Genomic DNA, 12,898 nt, shown 5'->3' on the forward strand with positions numbered 1-12,898 from the left:
CCCCCCCCCCTCCCCCCCCCCAACACTCCAAAGTAAATATGTGAACATCGTTCATAGAACACAGCAAGGAGGAAGGGGTGGAAAGTCCAGTCTACAGAATAATAGGTGTCAATAGAAACCTGTAGGTTGAAAGGTCTCTGCTAAACGTCAAAGAAGATGCAGGAAATAATGGTACAGAATTTTTAGTTAACCAATTTATGAATAATGTTGTTTATTTCCCAATCATAAACAAATCGTAGAGCAGTCAGTGCGTCGGCTGCAGGCTGATGGCAGACGGCGAGAGTGTGAACATGGTGACCGGTAACCAGAGTCAGGCTGGTCAGCCCAGCAGAAGACGGAGGAATTGTACAGGATTATTTAGCCGGAAGTGCCGGTTGGAAAGCGGTAGAGGGTGGCATTGAACCCATCAGTATGAAGCTGGGAGAACTTCGCTTTGACATATAGATTTAAGTGTCAGGAAATCGTTTCTGAAAGTATTTGTGTGGAATGTATCCATGTATGTAAGTGAAACGTGGACGATAAATAGTTTACACAAGAAGAGAATAGAAGCTTTCGAAATGTGGTGCTACAGAAGAATGCTGAAGATTAGATGTTTAGATCACATAACTAATGAGGAGGTATTGAATAGAATTGGAGAGAAGAGAAATTTGTGGCACAACTTGACTAGAAGGAGGGATCAGTTGGTAGGCCATATTCTGAGGCGTCAAGGGATCACCAATTTAGTATTGGAGGGCAGCGTGGATGGTAAAAATCGAAGAGGGAGACGAAGAGATGAATACACTAAACAGATTCAGAAGGATGTATGTTGCAGTAGGTACTGGGAGATGAAGAAGCTTGCACAGGATAGAGTAGCATGGAGAGCTGCATCAAACCAGTGTCTGGACTGAAGACCACAACAACAACAGTGGCTCCATTAATAAGCTATCCCAAAGACTGAGTTCCAGAAGTCTTTTTGAGGTTGGAAAAGCACTAGCATTAGAGTGTAACATTTAGTAGAAGCCATATAGAGAAGGCGAAGATTGGTGTAGACAAATAAACAAAATTCTTAAAAAAACTATTTTTAATACATCTCGTACAGGCGTTGTGTATCGCCACCTTGAAAAATTCTGTTAAAAGTATGTCCAATGGAACAAGTGCAATAAGAAAGACAAAGAAAAACTGAACGTTAATCTCAAAACAACGATTAGCCAACGACGAAGATAAATTTGAGGGGTGAAGGGACGCTGAATTTAATTAATATTGAGTATACACGCACGCGCGCGCGCGCGCGTTCGCGCGCTCACACACACACACACACACACACACACACACACACACACACACACATACATACACCGTCAGAACATGCCCTCAAGGTCAACGGTAGCGACCGGCCGCCGCGTCATCCTCAGCCCTATGGCGTCACCAGATGCGGATGTGGTGGGGTTTGTGGTCAGCAAACCGCTCTTCCCGCTCTCCGCGCTCTCTCCACCGTATGCAGTTTTCGTGACGGGTGTCGCTACTTCTCAGTCAGGTAGTTCCTCAACTGGCCTTACAAGTTCTGAGTGCACCCCGCTTGCCAACAGCACTCGGCAGTCCCGGACAGTGACTCATTCAATTTCTAGCCAAGCCCAAGTGATCCGACGGCAAGGCCGTTGGGAGTATTGTTTATAGATACGTAAATGTAATTTTTTGTAATCTATGTATTGTCGTAGTCTATAAAAGTCATATCCTAGAACCTCTGCGACAAAATTCCGTATCTTTGGCGTAAAGAAGAATGCCTCTCACCCTATTTCTGGGAGCGAAAAGCTTCAAACATATTTTCAGTGCAAAAGTGTTCATTTATCTACATCTACATCCATACTCCGCAAGCCACGTGACGGTGTGTGGCCGAGGGTACCTTGAGTACCTCTATCGGTTCTCCCTTCTATTCCAGTGTCGTATTGTTCGTGGAAAGAAGGATTGTCGGTATGCCTCTGTGTGGGCTCTAATCTCCCTGATTTTATCCTCATGGTCTCTTCGCGAGATATACGTAGGAGGGAGTAATATACTGCTTGACTCCTCGGTGAAGGTATGTTCTCGAAACTTCAACAATAGCCCGTACCGAGCTACTGAGCGTCTCTCCTGCAGAGTCTTCGACTGGAGTTTATCTATCATCTCCGTAACGCTTTTGCGATTACTAAACGATCCTGTAACGAAGTGAGCTGCTCTCCTTTGGATCTTCTCTATGTCCTCTATCAACCCTATCTGGTACGGATCCCACACTGCTGAGCGGTATTCAAGCAGTGGGCGAACAAGTGCACTGTAACCTACTTCCTTTGCTTTCGGATTGCATTTCCTTAGGATTATAATGTATGTATTAAACGTAATTGTTTGTTTGCTTATTTCTTATCCCTCCAACTGAAGTAATGAAGAACTTGACAGTATAAGACATTTGATAAATAGACTCTTTTGGCCATCTGCCTTTCGTTTGTTGTAATGGCGCACAAGCAGAGATTGAAAATATTGAAAATATTAAACACCTATGGGCATCACCCGGTAATACAACTATATCAAATAGTTTGCAGCAGTTTTACCATTTATTTGAAAGTGATTGCATTAAAGTCAGCCCAATTATAATTTAAATTTAACAGATCATAAATGTCAAAACTCTAGCCTGCATCACTACTAATGCCTTGGCTCGTAAAATGGAGATAATCTCTTCCTTTAAAAATGAAATTAATTTTGATAAGATACTTGAAAGCATTTCTCCGTTAAAATCAGGTCAGAACAGAATATTTTTATTGACATTGCTTCAATACAGCAACGTAGGTGTTAATATTCTCTCTCCGTTACAGTGTTTTACAACGCGAAATTTTAATAGAATTCTTTAACAAGGTACGTGTATGGTGTACGCTAGGAGCGTATTGATATTGTGAAGCGGAAGAATTAATTCAGTCGGTTTTTTCCAACGTAGCGCATTTCATGGCTACCAGCGTACAAAGCTACTCGTTCATACGGGTAATTACCGAGACAATTAAAGGATAGAGGGACGATATAACTGCACCAGCTTCAGAGCACCAATTTATACCCTACAGATCCTCTATACGAAGAACAATGTGCGTTTAAATAATACCTTCTACATTTGAAACAATTGTCCTCATTCGATGACCTCTGAACTTATGTTTAAGTCACGATATTGCTTATTCTCTCAAGCCCTATTGAGCCACAGCTATAAGGGGGACAAATCTAACAGGTCTGTGGAGAGAGTCGAAAACGTATGAGGAGGACATAAAAGAAGTATTCGATTGTGGCTAATTTGGCTAGAGAACGGCAGTGGATGTTAAAGAAAAGCTAAACTCTCTCCGCACCTGCCGCCTATCACATGGGGCGAGTGTGTTTCGCAATTTGGGTGGATATTAGCACCGAGAGCGGGGCTGTAAGTTAACAACCGCGAAAATTGGAGGCAACAGAGCAGCAGCCACGGCAGCAATGGGGAGTAAGGCGGGCTGGCCGCCGTTAGAAAGCACCGCCCAGCGCGCAGCGTGCGTGGGCGGCCAGACCCGGGCACGCGATTACACGGGGGGCGCCTGCTGCGAGAGTCGGTTTACGCCCGCAGGCCGAACGGTTGTTGGTGTTGCCTTTTCGTTTCTTCCTTTTTTTTATGAAACGAATTCGAGCACAACCGCAGCTTGGTGGGTGGAGGTGGGAGGAAAGTACCGTGTTCCACCAGTAACACGACTGTTCCCCTAAGCTCGAAACGACAAACAAGATGCTGCAGCTGTTATTCTAACAGTTACGTGTGCAAGTAAAAGTTACTCTGGTATTTACTAGGTTCGGAATGAGATTGCTTGCTACCAAAAGCGAATGCTTTGTTTAATGAACAAAGTAAGAGCATACGGACTATCAGACCAATTGTGTGATTGGATTGAAGAGTTCCTAGATAACAGAACGCAGCATGTCATTCTCAATGGAGAGAAGTCTTCCGAAGTGAGAGTGATTTCAGGTGTGCCGCAGCGGAGTGTCGTAGGACCGTTGCTATTCACAATATACATAAATGACCATGTGGATGACATCGGAAGTTCACTGGGGCTTTTTGCGGATGATGCTGTGGTATACCGAGAGGTTATAACAATGGAAAATTGTACTGAAATGCAGAAGGATCTGCAGCGAATTGACGCATGGTGCAGGGAATGACAATTGAATCTCAATGTAGACAAGTGTAATGTGCTGCGAATACATAGAAAGAAAGGTCCCTTATCATTTAGCTACAATATAGCAGGTCAGCAACTGGAAGCAGTTAATTCCATAAATTATCTGGGAGTACGCATTAGGAGTGATTTAAAATGGAATGATCATATAAAGTTGATCGTCGGTAAAGCAGATGCCAGACTGAGATTCATTGGAAGAATCCTAAGGAAAGGCAATCCGAAAACAAAGTAAGTAGGTTACAGTACGCTTGTTCGCCCACTGCTTGAATACTGCTCAGCAGTGTGGGATCCGTACCAGATAGGGTTGATAGAAGAGATAGAGAAGATCCAACGGAGAGCAGCGCGCTTCGTTACAGGATCATTTAGTAATCGCGAAAGCGTTACGGAGATGATAGATAAACTCCAGAGGAAGACTCTGCAAGAGAAACGCTCAGTAGCTCGGTACGGGTTTTTGTTGAAGTTTCGAGAACATACCTTCACCGAGTAGTCAAGCAGTATATTGCTCCCTCCTACGTATATCTCGCGAAGAGACCATGAGGATAAAATCAGGGAGATTAGAGCCCACACAGAGGCATACCGACAATCCTTCTTTCCACGAACAATACGACACTGGAATAGAAGCGAGAACCGATAGAGGTACTCAGGGTACCCTCCGCCACACACCGTCAGGTGGCTGGCGGAATATGGATGTAGATGTAGATGTAGATGCTGACAACGATTGATAAATTAGTAACAAAGTACGACTTTAATCGAGAAAGTGAAAAACTGTTCTGTATTCCTGCTGCTATCCAAGGACCAATCGTTTCCTATAAATCATGTCTGTGTCTTGTTTGAGTCGAAGCAGACCGTCACTGTGTAGTACGTGCTCGTTTAAAATAAACTTGGGATACAAATTCATAACGACACTGAAGGTGGAGATGTTATTTTTATTGCTCGTAAGTTGAAACTTGCAAAACTGTATAGTCAATGGAAGAAACTGTATGGTGACACGCATATTGACGGAACAAATGTGGTACACTGTTAAGAAATATTCAACAACGGACCAACAAATTCCACGACGAAACTCAACACGGATGGCCTTCAGTCAGTACAGATGATTTAAGGGATTAAGGGAAGAACGGAACTGTGCAAGACAAGCACGCAGTCCCGGATGACCTACACAATTATTCCCTTAGTTTTTTATGGAACTGTGTCTGAACGTCATGAGTTTGGCACATTAATACGCTATTGGTTCGGTGTCAATTAAGTGAACAACAGTGTGACAGATCTGGATGAAGCACTGATATCTTTGGGATGGTAGCACGTAAGCGGAACTGCCTTTCTGATCACGGTGGGACTGGTGATTATATGTGGGTGTCTCTCGTCACTCCCAGCGGCCCAGTGCCAATAAGTCGATTGACATCGTTCCTCATCAACCACACATCCACACAAATTCAAAGTAATTATCAACACTAAAACTCACGGCTACACATTTTTTTAGTAAGAGGTGTCTGTTGGTGTATTTCACTTCAGAGCATCCTAAAATCAACACAGAACAATGCTGTCACACCAAAAGAGAGATGCTGTGAGAAATCAAAATTCAGAGCTTATGATGATTTCTTGTGACACTGAATCTCTTCACAACATTGCTTGCCTTCATCTTGCTGCACCATCTTGGGGGTTTGATAGGTAATTTTGGACGGAAATAGTTTGATCTCAAACCCTATTATAAAGATGTTGACTATGACTAGTACACAGTGTTGAATTCTGGTCACTGACTGTCGCAGTTAAGAACCGCATGCCGACATAACAACCGTTGGCAGCAGGCACTTCGACACGCCCGAACCGAGGGTGTTAGACACAACTGACAATCACAAGTCCATGACCTGCCTAAACAGTAGCCCCAGCGGCATCAGGCGCTTTTGTGCGCCAACGTCCTTCCTCGAGGCAACGCACGTACCCTCGGACTCTAAACGCCGATTGGGAAGCTTCTCTGCTAGTGAAAACTGTTAGCGCCATGGAGAAATTCGGCAGAGGTGCGCCTTTTACGTAGGCAGCACTGTGTGACTGCTCAAGAACCTCAGGCTAGCCGAGCACTACGCTGTAACGATAAAGATATGTTGCGACGTATGGCGTGTGTCAGTCGCCGCCACGAATTCTACTGACGCTGTTATCATCGGTACAGCTGGGCTGTGGTACTCATCTGTGCCCGTAGACTCTATACTTACTGCCGGCCGGTGTGGGCGTGCGGTTCTAGGCGCTTCAGTCTGGAACCGCGTGGCCGCTACGGTCGCAGGTTCGAATCCTGCCTCGGGCATGGATGTGTGTGATGTCCTTAGGTTAGTTAGGTTTAAGTAGTTCTAAGTTCCAGCGGACTGATGACCTTAGATGTTAAGTCCCATAGTGCTCAGAGCCATTTGAACCAAGCCAATCTATACTTACTACACAGCCGCCGCCTGAACCATCACTGGGCACTGAACATCACACTGCTGCCTGACTGCACAAACCCCTAGCAGCGTGCCCTCTTCAATCATCTCGTGTTCCAAAAGGCAAAGCGAGTGTACATAATCCTGTACAGTTCCTCCGTCTTCTGCTGGGCTCACCAGCCTGTCTCTGGTTACCAGTCACCATGTTCACACTCTCGCGCCTGCCATCAGCTTTCAGCCGAAGCACTGGCTGCTCTACGATTTCTTTATGATTGGAACATAAACAACATTATCCATAAATTGGTTAACTAAAAATTGTGTACCATTGTAAGGTGTCAGGCAAATCCAACACCTTCCATGAAAACCCTGGCATGATAGCAAATCCGACAGTATGTCACATAGTTCCGAATAAATCCTGACATTAAATTAACCAAAGTAATTCGATCAACGAGTGAGCAAATGGAATACCACAGACTAACGCAAGAACGCCTAAATGCATGTCATACCTCCGCACCGTGAAACAGATGCAGTTCCGAGGGGAGGAACGAGAACAGAAGCTGGGAGCAGAATCGTGTAGGCTGGGAGGCCCTACGATAAGGGACGGACACCCACGTCGCCAGCCGACAGCCCCATGTTAAAAGATAGAAGAACAGTATAGATCTTACGATAACACTAAAAGGGCCACACCAGCTGCAAGTTTTAGCGTGAGACTATACGCATCTCTTTTATGTTGCAAACGTTAAAAACATTGCCACACCACGAAAAGTATAACGTTTCTCATTGGACAGACAGAATTTTTGTAGGCGGAGCTTAAGGTTAACATTGAGACCCTGATTGGTCAGTTGTAAACACAGCCAGATACCTGTTTCTTAAACGAGCTTCGGTAAATTGTAGTATGGAGAGGTTCGAGAAGAGGTGCTTCCGAGACTGCCAGGTGTGTGGAGCTGCGCCGCCCGCCACCCCCTGACGCTGCCTAACCAACGTCAAGGTAATGAACGCACGTGATGCCGCATGAGAGCGCATAAGCCTTCACTCAGAACTGCCGAAGTCTCATCTGTTGTTACACTCCTTTTTGCGTAATACTAGTGTCGATCGTCAATTAAATTTCGAGGTATTCGCATTTGCTATTAGAAGTTAAAATCTGAAACGTGATGATTTTTCTGTTATATAATTATTGAAAAGCCACATCAGCCACTGTAATTTATGACAAGTTAAATAAGTAATTAAAGATAATTGAGGGTCACTGTAGACCATTTTGATAGTTTTCTCTTTTATGAAACTTAATTTAAACCTAGATTATACTTGTGCTATGGCATAGGTCATCCTTCGATCCATTATAGAACTTGGAAACCCATTCAGGGAATATTCGTTCACATTTTTGTTGAATGCAGTTGGTTTTTATCATCATGTACTAAAATATTTCCTTTTATCAATAGTGCAATTTATAAACAATGTTTTGTGAGTAGAATTAAAATTCCAATGGTAAACTTAACTGCTTTTTTGACGTTATTTTACCAGCTAACTAAAAAAAGTTATGCCTTGAACCCCTTCCAATAAATTTAGTTAGTATTAAGATTCTTTTACAGGGAGTGCAGCGGAGCTGACGCTGAAATCATTAAGTATTTGATTATATCATCGCTAGTCTCACTGAACTCTTTTGAACTCTACATGTCATGTGCAGTCTGGCGTCTCCTTACCAGCAACAGGTCCCAGGTTCAGACTAGTCAATTCCCAAAAAACACGCTCAGAGCGTCGTTGCGCGAAAGTGGTAGGGAGACACGACTTAGAACAAACAGACACCACGCAGAATGTTGGACCATTATTTCCTGCATCTCCTTTGACGTTCAGCAGAGACATTCCAACCCATACGTTTCTATTGACACCTATTACTCTGTGGACTGGACCTTCCACCCCTTCCTCCTTACTGTCTTCTTTGTACGAAGTTCAGATATTTACTTCGGAGGATTGGGGGGGGGGGGGGGTGTGGGAGGGAGGGCACTTTCTGGAAGATGTGCCCAGGTGGAGAATGCAGTGAACGGTTGCCTTACCGGATTGGCCGCTGTTGACAACAACGTGTGAATTCTGAAGGTCATGATGAGGGCGGATGATACATAATAAACGTTGGAGACAGAGCGAAATTTTCTTTTCTAACGACGACGCACGTTCATACACGCCCAATCAATCCCGAGAGTTCCTACAGAGCTTTGGGTGGGAGCTGTTTGATCATCCACCGTACATCCCGGATTTGACGCCAAGCAAGTACTACCTCTTCCCAGAAATGACGACATATCTCTCTACGCAAAGTTTTGATACTGACGCCGAACTGCACCCCGATATAAACCAGTGGTTTCTATCGCAAGTGGCAGAATTTTACAGAGACGGTATTGAAAAACGTGTACCACGATGTAACAAGTGGCTCATTTTGAATGGTGATAATGTAAAAAAATTAGCTTAAGAGTCTATCTTTAAAATGCATATAATGAAATTTGTTTTTTCCACAGTGATAATTTTTTATTTCTAAGCGTTTGTCACTTTCTGGGAAGCCCTTGCAGTCACAACTGTGTGTGGCCGGCCGGCACACAGGAGATCAGACAGGTTTGCGCAACCTCGTTGCGATGATGAGAGATGCGTCGCCATACTACTTTCGGCGCTTTGTTCACTATCATTTGTCCATAGACACTCTGAAAACGTCTATGATTGTCTGCGGAGCTCTGGTTTTCCACCAAAAGAAACTCAGTGACAGCTCTCTTCCTGGAACTCACCTCCGTTACAAAATGGTTCAAATGGCTCTGAGCACTATGCGACTTAACTGCTGAGGTCATCGGTCGCCTAGAACTTAGAATTACTTAAACCTAACTAACCAAGGACATCACACACATCCATGCCCGAGGCAGGATTCGAACCTGCGACCGTAGCGGTCGCTCGGCTCCAGACTGTAGCGCCCAGAACCGCACGGCCACTCTGGCCGGCCCTCCGTTACAGACGCCATTTTGAAGACTACGTATGGGGCCGTTACATATCGGAGTTTATGAAACGAAAAGGGCTCAAACTGGGATATTCCACGATGCTCAAAACAAATTTCGCATTTTTTGGAAAAAAAGTTTAAACGGAATGTAAACCATACAATGGTGAATTATGTGCTGAGTAAGTGGACTATGGACAGACAAGACCCACCGCGTTTTAACAACGAAATTCGAAAAGTGCTGAGAACTCTCGGTTCAAGAGAGAACGGACAAATGACGACAGCCAAAAATTAGCAGAAATTCGTGAATCTGTAAGAAGAACGATGTGCTAAGCTTACAACAACTACCACTTCAACAACCGATCTTGCAGGGAACCGGAGAAAATGCTTGTCCTACGTAAAATCGCTAACTGTCTTTAAGGCTTCTATCCAGCCATTTGTTGACATTTCTTGCGTGGCAATAGTGTTGTGGATTGGCAGCAGAGCCAACCCAGGAATACTAGAGGAAGCCGAAAGGCACGCGTTTTAGCTCACGCAGGCTGGCGTGAGGTCTGGAACAGGACAGGGAAATTAGACTTTAAAAAAACGGACGTAGCTGGTGGAATACTTAACTTTAATCCATAAATGGTGAACGTCGGTCTGACGGTACATGAGCATCACAAGATCAATAGCAACTGATAATGGCGCCTTACTAGGTCGTAGCAAATGACGTAGCTGAAGGCTATGCTAACTATCGTCTCGGCAAATGAGAGCATATTTTGTCAGTGAACCATCGCTAGCAAAGTCGGTTGTACAACTGGGGCGAGTGCTAGGAAGTCTCTCTAGACCTGCCGTGTGGCGGCGCTCGGTCTGCAATCATTGATAGTGGCGACACGCGGGTCCGACGTATACTAATGGACCGCGGCCGATTTAAAGGCTACCACCTAGCAAGTGTGGTGTCTGGCGGTGACACCACAAATAGAACATAGAAAAATCAAAGCCATAACTATAAATTTAGCAATTAAAAAATCGTTCTCGCAAGAGAATCGTACAAACTTACAGGCTTTTGAAAATCGCGTAGACTGTCGTGTGGAGGACGTAATAAAAAGCATCACTGGAGTAGAGAAACAAATGAACGAGTTCAGAACAAACAATTAGTCAGGTCCTGATTCAATATGAATTCAGTTTTACAAAGAGTACCGTACAGTACTGGACCCTTTCTTCGCTTTCATTTATCGGGAATCTCTCGCCGAGTGCGAAGTCCCAAGCGAATGGAAAAAAGCACAGGTGACTCTTGTATATAAAAACGGTCAAAGAAAGGGCTCTTAAAATTACAGAGCAATATTTCTAACATCGGTTTGCTGGAGTATCCTTGAACATATGTTCAGTTAGAAAATAATAAATTCCCATGAGAGGGAAAAGCTTCGGTCCATAAATCAGCACGTTTTCAGAAAGCATCACACGTGCGAAACTCAGCTCTCCCTTTTCTAACATTACATCCTGGGAACCATGGGTGAAGGGCAACATGCGGTGTCCGTATTCCCAGATTTCCCCAGAGCATCTGAAACGGTGGCACACTGACAACTGTTAGCAAAGGTACAAGCTTACGGAATAGGTTCCCAGATGTGTGAGTTTCTCGGAGACTTCTTACGTAACAGAAGTCAGTATGTTGTCCGCCACGGCGAGTGTTCGTCAGAGACAAGAGACCGCCAGAAGTGCTCCAGAGAACTGTGACAGGACAGGCTATTTTCTATATGCCGAAATGATCGGGCGAAAAGAGTAAGCAGCTGTTTGCTGATGTTGCTATGGTGTGTGGGAAGGCATTGTCGTTCAGTGACTGTTGGATGACACAAGACGACTTAGATGACACTTCTAGTTGGTGTGATGAATGGCAGCTAACTCTAAATGTGGAGAAATGTGAGTTAATGCAGATGAGTAGGAAAAACGGACCCATAATTTTCGAATATAGTGTTAGTATTGTGCAGTTATACAATGTCACGACGATTAAATATCTAGTCATAACGTTGCAAAGCGATATGTAATGCATTGAGCATGTAAGGATTGCAGTAGGAAAGACGAATAGTAGACTTTGTTTTATTGGGAGAATTTTAAGAAAGTGTGGTTCATCTGAATGGGTGACCGCATATACACTACTGGCCATTAAAATTCCTACACCATGAAGATGAGGTGCTACAGACGCGAAATTTAACCAACAGGAAGAAGATGCTGTGATATGCAAATGATTAGCTTTTCAGAGCATTCACACAAGGTTGGCGCCGGTAGCGACACCTACAACGTGCTGGCATCAGGAAAGTTTCCAACCGATTTCTCATACACAAACAGCAGTTGACCGGCGTTGCCTGGTGAAACGTTGTGATGCCTCGTGTAAGTAGGAGAAATGCGTACCATCACGTTTCCGCCTTTGATAAAGGTCGGATTGTAGCCTATCGCGATTGGGGTGTATCGTATCGCGACACTGCTGCTCGCGTTGGTCGAGATCCAATGACTGTTAGCAGAATATGGAATCGGTGGGTTCAGGAGGGTAATACGGAACGCCGTGCTGCATCCCCAAGTCCTCGTATCACTAGCAGTCGAGATGACAGGCATCTTATCAGCATGGCTGTAACGGATCGTGCAGCCAAGTCTCGATCCCTGAATCAACAGATTGCAAGACAACAACCATCTGCACGAACAGTTCGACGTCGTTGGCAGCAACATGGACTAGCAGCTCGGAGACCATGGCTGCGGTTACCTTTGACGCTGCATCACAGACGGGAGCGCCTGCGATGGTGTACTCAACGACGAACCTGGGTGCACGAGTGGCAAAACGTCATTTTTTCGGATGACTCCAGGTTCTGTTTACAGCATCATGATGGTCGCATTCGTGTTTGGCGAAATCGCGGTGAACGCACATTGGAAGCGTGTATTCGTCATCGCCATACTGGTGTATCACCTGGCGTGATGGTATGGGGTGTCATTGGTTACACGTCTCGCTCACCTCTTGTTCGCATTGACGGCACTGTGAACAGTGGACGTTACATTTCAGATGTGTTACGACCCGTGGTTCTACCCTTCATTCGATCCCTGTGAAACCGCATGTTGCAGGTCCTGTACGGGCCTTTCTGGATACAGAAAATGTTCGACTGCTGCCCTGGCCAGCACATTTTCCAGATCTCTCACCAATTGAAAACGTCTGGTCAATGGTGACCGAGCAATTGGCTCTCATAAACCAGGCACTATTCTTGATGAACTGTTGTATCATGTTGATGCTGCATGGCCAGCTGTACCTTTACACGCCATCCAAGCTCTGTTTGACTCAATGCCCAGGCGTATCAAGGCCGTTATTACGGCCAGAGGTGGTTATTCTGGGTACTGATTTCTCA

This window comes from Schistocerca piceifrons, chromosome 5 (genome assembly GCF_021461385.2).
Source record: "Schistocerca piceifrons isolate TAMUIC-IGC-003096 chromosome 5, iqSchPice1.1, whole genome shotgun sequence".
Taxonomy (NCBI): domain Eukaryota; kingdom Metazoa; phylum Arthropoda; class Insecta; order Orthoptera; family Acrididae; genus Schistocerca; species Schistocerca piceifrons.